Source organism: Choloepus didactylus, chromosome 14 (assembly GCF_015220235.1).
Source record: "Choloepus didactylus isolate mChoDid1 chromosome 14, mChoDid1.pri, whole genome shotgun sequence".
In the NCBI taxonomy this organism is placed as follows: domain Eukaryota; kingdom Metazoa; phylum Chordata; class Mammalia; order Pilosa; family Megalonychidae; genus Choloepus; species Choloepus didactylus.
The window spans coordinates 1,815,446-1,820,850 of NC_051320.1; the positions used below are offsets into that span (position 1 = coordinate 1,815,446).

Sequence of the window (5,405 nt, forward strand, 5' to 3'; positions counted from 1 at the left end):
TCTAAGTAATCCTGACATTATCTTGCCCAGAAAAATGTTGGAATGTGGCTTGTTTCTCCTTACAACATTATTTCCTCTCCAAATGCCTTTTGCTTTTACTTATGGGAGCTGTGTCAATATAATAAAACTGGATCTTGACATATATTGCAAATTTATTTTCACAAAATTATTTGTAGAGTATGTGACCTCAGGTATGAGTCAAAATTCCTATGGGGTGAATACATAAAATATAAAAGTAATTGTAATAAAAATGAATAAAATCTATCCATCTACCAGTGTTATATATGGGCTCATAAGTGAAACTTTAGATCCTGGTACTGGTAACTCTTTGACTCTTAATTTCTTTAATAATAGGACTATCCAGAAAGATTTTTATTTTATTTTTCTGAATTTCTTTTGTTCCTGCCTTTTTCCTCTTAAATGGTAAGCCTTATGTCTAAGTGCAATATTTTTGTTCATTTTTTTCACTATACAATGTACAGGTTTTTAATGAGTGTTTTTTAAAAGTCTAAGCTATTTGAAAAACACAATTGAGCCATGACCCCTTTTTATAATCTAGAAGACACAAATCAAATGTGACAATCTGGTTTTCTACCTTTAAAATGAAGAACTAAAAGTCTCTTCTTGATTTGCAGCTAAAGACATGAAATTAGTTTCCAGCTCCTTTTGCTTCTGGAAAAGACCCTAAGTTCTGAGAGTCCCTTAAGAATTGCATGCTGTCAATCCCTGTTTTTCACCAAGTTAAGATTAAGAAGTGGATTCCTGAAATGGTCAGACTCAAATAGTTGCTGCTGTTCTTAGTCAGAGCCATGTGAGTTTTGATACTGAGGGTCCTGGTTTGAAGGCCTGGATAATGGTGCATCTGGATCAAGGTAATAGATCTCTTTGGTTTGGATGTAGGGAATAAAATGGGATGATTCAGAAATCCCAGCTGATAATTCTGTTTGACTACCTCCTGAGATCACATTCTCTCTTTCACAACTAATATTTTTAAATGGGAAATACAATGTCTGAGTTTATTGGGTTCTGTTTTTCACTGCTGGAATTTGTGGTGACTGAGACCTTTTCTTGATGAAAGAATTAGCTTTTGGAGGTTCTTCCTTCTTGACCAGATACCAAGAACACCTCGATTCAGTTTCTTGATGATATGAATGAACTACCTGTGGTGAAGTGCCTCCATGTTGAAACAGTTGTCCAGGATTATTTCTTTCTAACAGATGAAGCAATTCCATCTACCTTTTTTACTTTTTTTTTTTTCCTTCTCTCTGCTTCTGAAGTTGTTCAGGATACTTTTCTGATTCTGGAATACATCTTCTGAGTGGCTTATTTATATTCCAATATGGACTTTTAAGACATTTCTTCATATGTTTTGTTTGTTTCTCTGCTCTTGTGAACTGATTGCAATGGTCATTATAGCAACTATCTTCTTTCTCTATGTTGGCTCCTTTATCTTGACTTATTTGTTGCTTGTTTTTCTTAAGGTGTCCATGAAATTCTGCAGAAATCTCAGGAGATAGATGATCTAGCATTTCCTTCTCCATTACTGACCCACAGCATGATTCTGCATTGGTGAATGTACCTGTATTTAGGTCATCTGTTTGCACACTAGTGTCCTTCTTGGGAGAGGTTGTAGAATTGATACCTATATTCATCTTATCACTGACTTCATCAGAGTCAGTTCTTGAATTTGAAATGGTGTTACTGGATGTGTAATATTCTATTTGTATTGCATCAATGCCAAAATTTTTAATCAATCTAGAAATGTCATGTCCCTTTTGAGTCAATTCTTGGATTCTCTGTTCTTGTTTCAGTCTCTGTGCCGGCTCCTGTGCTCTCTACATCATCTGGAATAGCTCATTTGTCTTGAAAGTCATGATTTCTTCCTTTTGCTTTTGCCTAAGTGGGTCTTCTTCATACTGTTTCTGCATCTCTTCTCATTCCCATTCTAAGTGATGTTCTTCTTCTTGTTCTTTTTGTTCCTCTTCTAGTTGCTTCTTCTTGTGCTTGTCTTCTACCTGTGCATTGATGGCTTTCCGATGTTCTGTTTTTGTCACCATCTGTTTCATTCTTCATTCTCAGCTGGGTCCAAGAGCAGTCATAGAATGGAGAAAGATTTTTTTTCCACAGGCACATCCCTAACAGCTTGTGCTATATGCTCCTCCTTTGAAGGTTCAATCTGGCTTCCAGTTGTAGGTATATACACATTGCCAATGTCAGCTAGCTCCTGAGTGTCAGGAGAGACACAGAAGTATTCTGGCTGTTTGTGTGTTCACTGAGAGGACAGTTGAGACTGAGAACCAGGATAGAAAGAATCAAAATGCATTGTCCATCTGTCATCTTCCTCACCCTCCAAAATGTGACTGGCTCTAAGCACTGAATGTCCATCAGCCTAGAATGATATCACCTGACTTGGAGACTATGACAGGATGCTTAAAGAGCTAGCTGAAGCCCTAGATTGATGAAGAATTTGAAGCATTTCCCATCCTATTTTATCACTTTCAGATTTTTTTGAAGGATTATTATTCCTTTGTTCAGAAGATTCTTTTCTTTCTTCTTTAAAGCAAACTGTTCATCTAGCTCCTTCCTCCACTGGGCTTTTTTTGCTTCCAACAAACATCTATCATATTCTCTTTACCCCAAAGTATGGATACATCACCTGGCTTCCATATATTCTCTATGGTAATTTCCTGCTCATACTGCTTAGACGTCTCCTTCTGATTATTTAAAACAGATTTATTTTCATTTGTGACAGTTAAAACAGCCTCAGTTTCTAGTAATCCCATAATGTTCTCTTTCTTTGGCTGATTAGGAATACTGTTTAAATGTAGATTATACTGACCAGTTTCCTCCTCCTTTCCATTCTCAGTCAGGGAAATAGATCTATTTCCTTGGTTTACTGTCATCAAAATCTATTGCAGTTGGTCTTGTGTTAGACACACTAAACTGCTCTTTGTATTTTCACCTGTGATGTTTCTGTGAGGCTTCTGTTTAGTTACTACATAAGTATTTAAGATGTTTCTAGTTTTCTGTATATTAGGACTTGCAGGTGAAATATCTTTTTGGATATATAGATAGTCTTTATCTGCATACTGCTTACAGAGATCTTTAGTGGGTGAAAAAGTCATTCTATTTTTTTCACCTTTTGTCAATGAGGTTTCTGAACCAATTCTTTTATTTTGCAAAAGTTTTTCATTCCTGATCAAGTATTTTGTGTTGATTTCAGAATTTGTCCAGTCTGTTATGTTCTTCAAGGACATTTTGCAATCTTGGTCTTATTTCCCATCTTCAAAGAAATTTTTGATTTACACTCATATGGAGACAGTATCAGCTTGGTTTTTCCATCCAATAATTAAGATTCAAGCTTTAAACCATCTCTCATGGAACCAGACACTGCCACCTGGGGTCACACAGGCTGGGAAAGCTCTCCACAAAGGACTCCAAAGCTCAACCCATCTTCACCCTGCTCTCTGCTGAGGACCTCCTTCCTCATCCCAGTTTACCCCAAGTTCATGACCTGACCTTCCTCATTTTTGTTAATTTTTGCAGCAATATTTAATTTACACTCTTTACAGCTACTTTAATTATGAATTATTTAGTTTTATTTCACTGAATCCAAAATCAACAATACATGAATAAGCATAATACATTCAATGAAAAATAATTTAATTCTATCCTCAGAATAATTCTTATCAATCCTACCAAAGTTTTGAGGGTATAGAAAAATAAATGGATTGTCAAGAAATTAAAATTCCAAAAAAGCAGTAGAATTAGCAACATTTTTGCTATTAAAGGAAAACAGTGCTATGTATTTAAACAAGATATTTCAATGAAACATAAACTGTCATGCAAATTTTAATTCTTTCATAATATATCTTCCCAACAAATATCTTGATTTGTTCTGTTCAGCAAAACCCCAAAAGACCTAATGTTACTGGAAAATTTTTAGAGATTAGCTCATGAAATATTACAATATATGAGTCTTTGTCTGTGATTTCCAAACTAATTCAGACATTCTGTATTTAAAATTATTTTAAAGATTAAATTTTACTAACATGGTTTGTCCTTCAATATTTATTCTTATCTCATTAGATAAATAATTATATCTTCATTCTATGAGTGAGTAGATTATAGCAAATCACTTTACACAATTGCTGAAAGATATAGATATATCTGCTGTTCTATTTCAAAGTTCTGTCCACTGATAGACCATTTCATATGTTTGGATGAGAGAAGACAATTTCTTTTAGCTGTTCACTTTGTGGGGTTTGTGAGTTAATATGAAAACAGCTGACAGAATTCAGTGGTAAAATGATCATTTGACCTGATGGTTTTGGAAATGACATGAGTTGAAAAAATGAGCCATAAATATTTGGACAGACATCCTGCCTGTCTCGGGCAGAGGCAGCCACTGTATTCTGTATGATTGTCACTCCAAAGCTTAATCAACTGATGTATAGTTTGAGGAACAAAGATGTGAAAAATGCTTCCTTGAGAATCATGTTATAGAAACCTATATTCTGGAGTAATATCTGCATGTTACAATTAAAGCAAACCCAGATGGTTTTAGCATTCAATTACAGTGGTACCTTGGTACTCATCATTAATTGTTTCTGGGATGTGTGATGAATACAAAAAACAATAAGTACAAACCTTACAGCGATGAAGCTGAACTCCTCCAGTAAGTCATCCTCCAATCCTGTAGGGTGGACAGGCACATTGCCCAGATGTAGGAGAGCTTTCAGAGGCAAATCTTTCTCCAGAAAATATTTTTTTCACTGAGGGACCAAACACTTCATTTATTCAGTCAATGAAAAATTGCCTCATGATCCAAGCTCTGCTATTTGCCCTCCATATCACATGGAATTTGCTTTTTATGACATTATGCCTCTTGAAAACTCATGGGTTTTCACTAAGATAGATGAGCAGAGGCTTGAGCTCTAAGTCCCCACTAGCATTTGCACACAAAAGAGTGAGCCTGTCCTTCATTGGTTTGCAGCTGGTAATGCCTTCTCCTCTTTTGTGATGTAGGTCTACTCAGCATTTTTTTCCCCAAAAAAGTCCAGTCTCATCAAAGTTAAAAACTTGGTTGGGAACAAAACCCTCTGCCTCTACATAATCTTGAATCTCACTGATAAATTCATTAGAAGCCTTGCCATGTCTTACAATGCTATGGATGCTGGTCCTTTTTTTTTTTAATTATCTAACCAGTGTGGCTGGGCTTAAAAACTTCAACACTCTCATCTCTCAGTCCCTGTTTGTTTTTCAAAAGATCAGCATGCGACACTTTTGCTTTTTCACATATCACAGCTTCTGATATGCTATCACCTGCTAACTGCTTCTGGTTTACCAAAATTAGTAACAGTTTTTCAGCTTCCTCAAATATTTGGGAATGTTGCTTTGTCACT

At 35.6% G+C, this 5,405-nt stretch overlaps 1 pseudogene; it reads right to left on the reverse strand.

The window, feature by feature from the left end:
• Positions 1-597: 597 nt before the first annotated feature.
• LOC119509348 lies at positions 598-3,511 on the reverse strand (annotated as a pseudogene).
• Between the last annotated feature and the right edge of the window lie 1,894 nt (positions 3,512-5,405).